We start from the raw sequence: 12,014 nt of genomic DNA, 5'->3' as shown, positions 1-12,014 counted from the left end.
TTGCTTACATACCTAAACTAATAAGTGTTGCAGTCACCCAAATAATGTCTGCTAGAAGTGATGTCGTCGCCAAAACAGCCGTTGGTACTTTTCCGTACTTGATCTGGAAAGGATCCATCATGGTCATGTATTTCCTGTCTCTCATCGGCCCGGCAAAGAAAAGACCACCTAATAAAACAAAGAGACATTTGCATTCTGTAACAACATGGATCACCTACAGCTTCTTGTCACATTTTTTGTTGTTGAACCAGAGAGAGTCCAGTCAGACCCTACGCTACGCACACCAGCGTCTGAAAGAAATATGAATGGTGGTGAACGGAGAGAGCTGTTACTTATTTTGATCTAATTTGAATTGTGCCACGGGCATAGGCGGAGTTTGAATTTTAGTTCTGGGGGGGCCACTTCTGCAGGAGACACACATTTGAAAAAATGTGGCCGTTTTACATTTGAAATTTTGCCCGTTTGAAGCCAGATTTAGAGGAATATCTAATTTTAAGGCTGGCATCATCATGGTCTCTCTCTAATTATTGTTTAATAAGTATAAGAATGGAAATATAAGAAATATTAGAATATGAGTAGAATTACAGAACATTAATACTCATTATTGTATGTTTAGTAATGTAATGTATATTTATATAGTGCTTCACTGTTAGCTGTTTAACTTAATAACTACAAACATAAATAAACGTCAACTTGAAACTATGTTTCAACTACCACACAAAGCCTATAATATTATAGCCTATGTTTATAAAAAAAAAAAATGGACCGGGCTCGCGGTCGATTGAGCGGTTCCATACAAAACTAAACCTTACGTTTCAGTTTCAGGACAAACTGCGACTTTCTTGACATGCAGAGTTATCTTTTAAATTTACAAGATTTACATGTGAACCTCATGGCTCAATTCAAACAGGACCAAAGACGTATTGTCTCTTTCCATTCACCACCATCTATATTTTTTTAAGACCTTGGTATGCAGGTACTGTATGAGTCAGAAAGCTGACATAATAACAGGTTACATATTGTAACTCCAGGTGGAGCCTAGTAGCTCCATTTGCCTAGTTCAGTCACATAGAGAGGATTAGCACACATCAACCCACAATGTGTGAGCCGTATGATGCAGAGCGTATATAAGCAGCAGCTCCGCCGACTTAGGCTACGTTCACACAGCCATCCTTAGTGCTTGAATCTAATCTTTTCCCCCCTAAGTGTCTCAGATCCATCTTTTTTCATGACTGTGTGAACAGTACAAGTCACATTGAAAGTTACTTTTTTAAAGACGACCTGGGCTACTTTCAAATGTGGTAAAACATCAGATTCGAATCTGATGTTTTTGAAAGTGACTCCGGTGTGAACAGACATCTGGCCCATATCTGACTTAATGCTTCAATGTGACTACCGTAAATTCCGGACTATAAGCCGCACCTTTTTTCCCGTTTTTTGGCCTTTTTTGGCCCCTGCGGCTTATATAACGGTGCGGCTTATCTATGGATTTTTTCCCCCCAAAAAAAAAAAAAAAAAAAAATCTCTCTTTTTTAGCACTCTTTCTAACTATAAATCCTATATAACTATAATAAGTTTTAATTTCCTCTCTTGCCCTCTTTTCACCACACTGTATGACACTGTATGACACTGTGTGCACTGTAAAAAACAACACAGGTGGTGTTGTGTTATGTTGTTTTGTTGAAATGTTAATAAATGGGAGCTTCCTCAAACAGCCATCTCTTTCCCGACAATCCCCTCTGTGCATGAACCCTTACATATGGTAATTAAACATTAAAACACAATTAAAAAAAAAAAAAAAAAAAAAAAAAAATACCATTAAAACACCCGCGGCTTATAGTCCGGTGCGGCTTATATAAGAAAAAAATAGTCAACTTTGCAGGTGCGGCTTATACACCGGTGCGGCTTATAGTCCGGAATTTACGGTACTTCTTCTTCTTCTGTTGAGTTTTATGGCAGTTGGCATCCTTAAATGGTGCATTACCGCCACCTACTGTATTGCTAAAACTATAGCCCAAATACAATATCAATAAAAAGTGTCCACCCAAAATGCGCCCATTCACCCCAATATCCATACTGTGGCCCAGACCAGTCGTCTAGGGCGAAGCGAACGCTTCATTCAGCATTTTCGTCAAGTCATCTCCCGAAATGTCTTCAATATCCACAAATTTCCTGGCAGCGTCCACCACTTCAATGGGACTTTTACGTCATTCCAGAGCGACATTCGTCACTATTCTGCGCAGGAGGGAGGGGGAGGACCAACACGCGGGCATTGAAATTAAACCGTGAACAACAGATGAAACAACATCGTCAGCTACCGCCATGTTTACTGCTGTCTTCTTCCGGGTTTATGTAGAACAGCAGTGTGCTGCGTGTGACGTTATTGTTGTTCTTCTGCGCATGCGGGTCACTTCAGGTCCTTGATCTGTTCACACTGGAGTCGGATATGGGCCACTTTTAAAAAGTCTGTGTGAACAGCCACACAAAAAATCTGATGTGAGCATCAAGTCAGATTCAAGCACTAAGGATGGCTGTGTGAACGTATCCTTAGTCACATTCAGTGACTATGCAGCATCAGGTCACTAGCCACCCGGCTCCACCTGTGATCATATCACAAGTTACAATACGTAACTTTGATTATATTTCTCACAGGCTCCGCCTAGTGGCTCCATTTGTCTACTGAGGCGGAGTCCGATCAGTACACCACTGATGTGACAACAGCACCAAAAACACTGCTGAGTCACAAAAGATTGGCTGCATAGTGCAATAACCCAGGATCAGGATTCACCCACACCCCTGTCCTCTCTCAAGGTGTGGGCGGGTACCCTAACATTACCATCCCCGCCTCCCCCCACTGCCTCTAGACAGGGGTGTGTGTGTGTGTGTGTGGGGGGGGGGGGGGGGTCAGTCTCTAACAGGCCACTGCCTCTAGACAGGGGTGTGTGTGTGTGGGGGTGGGGTCAGTCTCTAACAGGCCACTGCCTCTAGACAGGGAGGTGTGTGTGTGTGGGGGTGGGGTCAGTCTCTAACAGGCCACTGCCTCTAGACAGGGAGGTGTGTGTGTGTGGGGGTGGGGTGGGGTCAGTCTCTAACAGGCCATAGCCCAAGAGACTCAAGCTAGAGGGTCAGAGCAAGCGGTCAGGAACACAGATAAGTATAATGAACACAGAGCCCAGAAGAGCAGAACATAGCCAGACATCCAAACAAAGATGGATGGATGGATGGATAAGCTGGCCCAGGACGATAGGACAGGATAGATAGATAGATAGATAGATAGATAGATAGATAGATAGATAGATAGATAGATAGATAGATAGATAGATAGATAGATAGATAGATAGATAGATAGATAGATAGAGTAGATAGATAGATGGATGGATGGATGGATGGATGGATGGATAAGGCCTTGGCCACACTGATCCGTAGAGAAAAATGGACAGAACGGATAGACGGATAGATTTATGTCCGTTGCATGTACAAGTAACCTACTTGTACAGCAGGTGGCGGTAAGCACCTTGAAGGTGTCAGCGACCCGCCTATTAACCGAGAGAAGAAGAAAGCTGGCATCAGCTAGCTGTTAGCTCTGTGTGCTACGTTACTTATGTGGCAATAAAATGCCACTGAATGACCAGATTAGATGGTGAATTCAGACGGTGACACTGACTATCACGTTGTACAACAGCGGGATGGTGTACACAGCATTAATTATAGCCTCCTTCACCGCCTCGGCCGCCATCTTCTCGGAACGCCTCCTCTCGAGACCTTGACTCTGATTTGCTAAACGGACAGTGACTATCCGACCATCCGACCATCCGATACGTCCATCCAGAAAAAGTTCATCCCTCTTCAACTTTCTATCCATCAAAACGTATGCAGATTTTCTGGATACGTACGCTACTGAGCAAGGCCGGATTAACCATAGGGCAACCGGGGCAGGTGCCCCGGGGCCCTCGGGGTGAAGGGGCCCTCCAAAAAAAAAAAAAAAAAAAAAGTTTTTTTTTTTTTTTTTTTTTTTTTTTGGTCGGGCTCATGTTGGGCTCCACAGAACTATGACACAAATCTAAGACCAATCAGAACAAAATAAAATGTGTTTCCAAGAAGATTAGGTCTGATGATTTAGTCTCATTGGATGCCTGTGGGCAAGTGGTGACCAGGGGCGCGGGAAGTGGGGGTGCTTGTGGTGCTGCGGCACCCTCTGCTGTTTTGTATTGGAAATGTAATGTCAATTATTTTTTCATCATTGTAAAGCCACAGCACAGTGAAGAGGATATTAATGTGAAGATTAGCCTCTTCCTTTTGCTCTCAGAGTGCATCAGATTCATGCATTTTACTTTAAAATGTACAAAATTTCTTTGTCCAGGGGGGCACAGCCCCCCCTAGAAACCCCCCAGTCACACTAATATTTTTATCCTGCTGGTGCTACCCTGTTTGCAAAGCCTAGAATCGCCTATGAGTGAGTGAGAAACTGAATCTGAGAAACTGAATAATGACATAACAGTATAATACTAATGTTAATTTAAAATTAGATATTCCTCTAAATATGGCGAAAAAACATCCAAACATCCGGACGATAGGTAGGGGGGCCCCTGGGAGATTCAGTGCCCCGGGGCCCCTGGGGGTGTTAATCTGGCTCTGCTACTGAGTGCTCCACGGACAGTCGGACAGCTGTTATTGAAAATGAATGGAAGTGAACAGAGAAATGAACGCACACGGACAGACACCACGGATCAGTGTGGCCAAGGCCTAAGCTGACCCAGGACGCTGGTCCAGAAGCCCCCCCTTGGTAACCGCATGAGGGAGAAGGGCCAGGCAGACCGGTTTCTCACCAGGCTCGTGCCAGCACTGAGCACTCGACTGGAGAAACACCCACCACATCCAACAGAAACGGATGGATAGGGCAGAGGGTCAACCAGGACAAGAGAACTCCTCACAGATCACGTGCTTCAGTGTAGAGCACAGATCCAGACAAAGAGCCCGACACATCCAACAGGTAGAACCTGATGAACGGACAGGGCGTTGATCAAGATGTCGCTGTACAGATCTCAATCTCAATCAGAGAAGCAAAGAGCTGATGAGAGAATGGTATTGTGGAACACCAGGGCCCTGTCCACCATGGAACCGTCTGTCAAACTGTGGAATGGTAGGGATTTGAAGAATCTGGTTGAAAGGTAGGTAGAGGCATAGGGGGAGGGGAAGGTGGGGGGGGATCACTCTCTCATTTTGTGAATGTGTTGCTGTCTTTTGTGTTTGTTTTCATATATTGTCCATGTCTGGGAGGGCTGACAGTTGGAAGAAGCTCAGGGGAAATCAGTCTTCAGCGTGAGAGTGATGTGGGCAGCGGAGATGAGGGAGAGAGCAGGCAGGTGGGAGATTGTGGAGACATGAACATCCTCATCTTCCCCCTGCGATTGCCCTTCGTCCGAAGCTGGAGGAGACGAAGATAGCGCACAGCATCGGGGGCCAAGTTAGCAGTGTCAGTGTTGGGCTGGCCGACACCGGCGGCTGGGCATTCTCGTCGTTGCTATCATCGAGCACAAAGTAGTCATTGCTGCAATGCTCGCACTGGGAGTGTGCCCAGCGCTATTGATGAGCAACAGGAAACGAGGCACAGCTTTTGCAGGCCGGCTCGTAGCATGCTTTGGAAGCAAAGGTCTGTAGGGACCCCAGCATGTCTAGCTGGCTGGCAGAGCAGGCGGAGCTGCCGCTTATGGGGCATTCCTTTAAAACTGGGAAACGGGAATGTGACGGTTCAAAGGTTATGAGCTCAAACGGTGACGTCACCAGTGCTCGGATTTTCTCTGACAAACTTGTCGAAGCCTCAGCAGCCCCGACCTCAAAAATCCAAGATGGCTGCTCCGCGCAACAACAGTAGTTAAAATCGTAGTAAATACTGTTTATTAGCACTTCTGAACGGGCCGTTATATATTATATATATATATAATATATTATATTTATATAATAATATATAATAATTGTTATATATAATATATTATATATATATATAATAAAACGGCTCTCTCAAATCAAGCAATCTGATTGGTTCACAGTCATTGAATAAATCCCGTAACCCACTCCAATAACCCATGGCCATGGGTTATGAGTTGCCATGGCAACTCTCTTACTAAAAGGCTTTGGTTACCTCAAATGACAATGTAGAAAAAACAAATGGCGGAGACAGCTGTCAGATCCTTGTGAATCGATCTTCGCTTATAACTTTACTAATACTTCGCAGAAAATTATGTTTTGTACAAGAATAGACGCGGGTTAATGTCTTCTTTGCAAAAAAAAGGCTGTTAACCCCGCATTTAACCCCGCATTTAACCCCGTAACGTTAGTTGGTGTCGGGCTTTCCAGAAAGCTCTCAGCTTCTCAGCAAGCGCCAGGATTGGCCAATGTCAACTTCAGTCTCCAGAACGATCCAATCAAATCACCCGCACGTTCTTGCGGTCCCGCCTTACAGTAGTGTTTCAACTGACTCTACCAGAATGCCATGCCAGTCGGACTTATAGTATTATTATTATTATTATATTATCATACTTGGAAACCGTTTTATAAAAGCAATATAGCACTCGAGCTGCGTGTGTTGTGGCATATATCCTGCTGCTCAGCAGTTATCCCACGAGGCCGCAGGCCGAGTGGGATAACAGCTGATCAGCGGGATATATTTGCCACAACACACTGGCTCTCATGCTATATTGCTTAAATATATTATATATAATATATTATATACGCTCTGACGTCGTACGACACCCACATTGGTTGACGTGCAAATTCAGTGTGCCAATCCTCTCTATGTGACTGAACTAGGCAAATGTTATTGTGCTTATTGTCGGTGTTCAGAGGATCACGCGTTGAATGACTAGCCTAGTGTTGATAAATGAATGACTACTCATTTCAGATGCATGCTGATACTACTATGGTATAATGTGATAACGGATTTAGAATGGTGATTAAACTTTAACGCACACCTGCCGGCCAATCAGAAAAGAGTATTCACTCTGTGACAGGCCTGTATTATAATTGTTCTGATGTTGACAGACTTACCGACAATGAAACCGATGATATATCCTGCTGGGTAGTTGATAGCCCAGATTAGACCAGAATAGGGGCTGTAAACCATCTCTGCTGCGCCAATAATGAAGTTTCCTCCAATCCACGTAGCTGAGGGATAAGCACACACACACACACACACACACACACACACACACACACACACACACACACACACTCACACACACACACACACACACACACACACACACACACACACACACACACACACACTCACACACACACACACACACACACACACACACACACACACACACACACACACACACAGACATGTATGTTAGGGTTAATACACTCCTGTCAGTGCCCCTGAGCAAGGCACTGGCAAAAATAATTGGAGTTGGTCCCCGGGCGCTGCACTGCGGCTGCCCACTGCTCTTAGTTCTAGGAAGGTTCCTAGTAGAGGATGGGTCAAATGCAGAGGATGAATTTCCCCATGGGGATAAATAAAGTATAACTTAACTTAACTTAACTTAACACAAAGGAAAAGGACTATTATGTAAAAAAAAAGAATGGAAAGTTTATGTCCACTGAGGACACCTTTTTCAGACACCAGCCCTGCACCTCCCAAACTCACCTGTCATGGTAAAGATTCCCACCACCAAGCTGATGCCTCGATTTGCCAGTAGAGTCACCTCCATTCTGTTAGATTTGTTCATCGTTTCTTCCTTCTTTGATTTAAAAGAAGCCCAGACGCCGATCCCAAGAACCAGCAGGTAGAAGAACACCATGGCTATCACTCCTGGGACGTTCAGAGCCATGCTGTACCCAACGAAAAAACAATTTGTCTGGCTGAATGATTTGCTCTAAAGTCAGACTGGCTTTGTGACTGTGGCACATACACAGATTGACTGTCCGAAGTGAGATGTTTCACCTGTCCAGGTGGAACATGTCTGAACTGCTGCTGCCTGAGGGACTAATGGAAAGTTACAGAGGGGAAAGTTACAGAGGGGAGGATGCAATAGTCTGATTTCCCAACTTGTCCTTGGCTGCTAGACACTACAGTAGCCAGACTGATGCTAAGATTTATACAGCTGGTCTTTAACCAGTGTCACACTTGTAGTCATGTAGATTTATACAGCTGGTCTTTAACCAGTGTCACACTTGTAGTCATGTAGATTTATACAGCTGGTCTTTAACCAGTGTCACACTTGTAGTCATGTGAGCTGTTTAAACTCCAGGATTCAGCTTAACACCTGAGGCTGCACAACTGACAACATTTCAACATCCACAGCAAACCTGGGGCCCGAGCGTAGACTTCTCACTTTTAGCCCGAGCCCGACGGGACCCGACCCACCCAGGCCGACGCGCTCGGGCTGACAATTTATAGATTTCAGGCCATGCGTGTAAGATCGACTCGCCCTACCGGACGTGCTCGGGCTCCTGCCACTACAGATGAAGTTAAACTCTCACAACTTTTATTTTCAAAAAGTACGGCTCGTGTTTATGAGAAATGGTCCTGGACATCCTGATCATTGAATAAGTTTTTATTATTCATATTTGTAATGTATTGTAATAAACCTTGGTTGTTAGAGATTTTAAAGATACCGTAACGCTGCCACCACTTTTGTTAAGCCGGTCTGGTCCAGTGCCAGAGGTAAGACAATATTCACCACAGAGATGGAATATACAGCTTTTATTAAAGGTACACAATTCATTAAAGCAACACCCCAGCAATAAGTCAATTCCCAGTAAGTCCAAATGGCCCCTAAAAAGCTGCAAGTGATTTAGAACAGCCAGAAACACTGCACACTAATGAAACACAGTATCAAAATGCATAGCACTCAATACGGACCAGTCCAAACTGTAGGCCGGTCAGAACCAACTTGTAACAATAGGAGGAGGCAGAGGTCCCCTCTAGTCATGACTCACCGTGTTGCCTCTTAATGAGCTCTTGGCAGGGTGAGGAATATTTAGAAGTATTTCTAAAATAAACGATATAGACTAAGACAAAAACTCTTTAACAAGACAACATTGAACATTTAAAATGTTAGAAAACATGTCAAACTTAACTCGCCCTGGGCGGACAAGACCCTCCCCGTGGGGACCGAACATGATGGGACTCTCCCGTAGAATAGGGGGGTCATTTTCTATATAACATTATACATTACATTACATTACATTACATTACATTACATATAACTCGCCCATTTGGAGTAAAATAGATGATAGAAAAAGGGGTGATTGACAGATTGCCTGTCCAGTGATCACGGATCACCAGCTTACCGATCACGGACCAATAGCAGGCGGAGCTGCGGTTCTGGGAAAGCCCCATCTCACGTGAGCTGCAGAAGGACCCATTCCCTCCCACTCTGCTGACGACAAATCAAGATGGCGACGGCCAACGAATCAACTCCAAACAGGAGACCAAAATCAATGGGATAGCTCTGTCCACATTTTAAGGTCAGTGGCTCTGACCCAGGTCTTACCGCAATTTACACCAACACAGTGGTATTTTGCTATCTCGCTCCCTCTCTCTCCCCCTATCTGTCTCTGTGTACATCTCTCTCACTCTCTCACTCTCTCTCTCTCTCTCTCGCTCCCTCTCTCTCCCCCTATCTGTCTCTGTGTACATCTCTCTCACTCTCTCTCTCTCTCTCCCTCTCTCTCTCTCTCGCTCCCTCTCTCTCCCCCTATCTGTCTCTGTGTACATCTCTCTCACTCTCTCTCTCTCTCTCCCCCGATCTGTCTCTGTGTACCTCTCTCTTTCTCTCCCTCTCTCTCTCTCTCACTCTCTCTCGCTCCCTCTCTCTCCCCCTATCTGTCTCTGTGTACATCTCTCTCACTCTCTCTCTCTCTCTCTCTCTCTCTCCCCCGATCTGTCTCTGTGTACCTCTCTCTTTCTCTCCCTCTCTCTCTCTCTCACTCTCTCTCGCTCACTCTCTCTCCCCCTATCTGTCTCTGTGTACCTCTCTCTCTCTCTCCCTCTCTCTCTCTCTCGCTCCCTCTCTCTCCCCCTATCTGTCTCTGTGTACCTCTCTCTCTCTCTCCCTCTCTCTCTCTCTCGCTCCCTCTCTCTCCCCCTATCTGTCTCTGTGTACCTCTCTCTCTCTCTCTCTCTCTGTCTGCAATTTGTTCAGGAGAGATCTGGGATGGAAAATCTAAATTCCCAGAGAAGTTGTGACAGCTGGAATGATAAGAATGTGTGTCCATGCGTTGGGTATGTTAACTAACTGACATGGATGTGCTGTCCGGGCCTGTGTGTGTGTGTGTGTGTGTGTGTGTGTGTGTGTGTGTGTGTGTGTGTGTGTGTGTGTGTGTGTGTGTGTGTGTGTGTGTGTGTGTGTGTGTGTGTGTGTGTGTGTGTGTGTGTGTGTGTGTGTGTGTGTGTGTGTGTGTGTGTGTGTGTGTGTGTGTGTGTGTGTGTGTGTGTGTGTGTGTGTGTTTGCCTGTGTTTGTGTGTCCATCCCTCAGGTCCAGACAGGAGGAGAGGTCTCCAGAGCTTTCTTAGCAGCAGAATGCTCCTCATTCAGTGGAGGCTCTCCTCTGCATCACAGCAGTGCTTTTGTTGATCCGCGTGGCCGTTTTCTTTGCTTTGCTTTTACACACCATGCAACACTCCATCCAGTATGCAATGTGTTCTTTTCACAGGATGGCGTGAATGTGACGGTTGAATGACACAGCTACGAGCAAGATTTTCCATTGTTATTAAACAGTCTAAATTTAATATCAATGCATCACATCTTACCTGTAATAGTAGACGATGCCAACGCAGAGTAGTCTTGCTTGAACCCCGAGTGAATCGGCCAGTGTTAGTGTGTCTGTAGCCAGGGCAGATCAGGAAGTGAAATGAAACGGTTTGCAGCAGCCACTTCGGCCATAACCACAAAATAACTTCCAAAAAACCTGTTAGAATATAACGAGAGATGTTCGCGAGAGTAACAAGCCCCTGCATGGCGTTCTCCTTGTTTATGGTCTGTTGCTAGGCAGAGCGAAACGGCGGAAGGCAGGCAGCTGCGTTTCACTTCCGGGTTTCACTTCCGGGTTTATCCGGTCCGCCGGTAGACAGATAGAGAGAGAGAGCCTGGTGACGCGAGGTTAGACAGACACAGACTCTATACTCATCAAGAGAGCAATCTCCGATTCACACGGCTTTGGTCTCAGCTACTATTATAGGTAAGATGTGATGCATCAATATTGTAATTATACTGTTTAATAACAATAGAAAATCTTGCTCGTAGCTGCTTTAAACAGTCGGTAAACCAGCCAGGGTTAGCTCTAGCCAGGCTAGCCATTGTTAGCAATAACAGTTGATAACAATGCATTTTCCGGTATTTTGCGCATACAAATGTCGCCTGTTGCAACAATAAAATCTCCTGGACTTCAAATAATCACAACAACCAATAGAGTTACGGTACAAAAATATACAATGTTTTATTCAACAGATAAAATACAAAAATAAATCTATCGTAGTCAATTATCAGATCACATAGGCACTTGCAATTTCAAATATCTATGTTAGCTTTCCTGGTCGATTTAGGCCCTCCGAGGACGTGTGTCATGAACAGATCTCACACAGCACAGCACACAGATTCCCAGCAACAGGAATTAACATTTCACACTCCACTGCAAAGTCAGACATTTCATCTGGATACCACGGCACACCAATATATTACGGCAGACACACTGCATAAGAATATTATTTCACCCTGTTATATTATGGCAGGCAACTGCAAAAGACCACTTCAAACAGCACAGCAAACTGGACCCAGCATTAACAGAGGGGCGATCTTAGGACGGGCAATCCCATAGATATTGAGTTACAGTGTCACGTGACCGACAATGAACACGAGCTACATTAGCAGCGTTGAGCAGAAGGAGAAAATAAACGAACAACGAAAAGAGAAAAAAGGTTTAAAATGTCCGTCCCAACTCACGACGTTCACTCTGTTCCTTCGGTGAGTTGGGATAATATGAACGGTAAGAGTACTTATCAGAGCTTA

Source organism: Poromitra crassiceps, assembly GCF_964638095.1.
Source record: "Poromitra crassiceps genome assembly, chromosome: 13".
NCBI lineage: Eukaryota > Metazoa > Chordata > Actinopteri > Beryciformes > Melamphaidae > Poromitra > Poromitra crassiceps.
Note: the sequence above shows the minus strand (reverse complement) of the source record.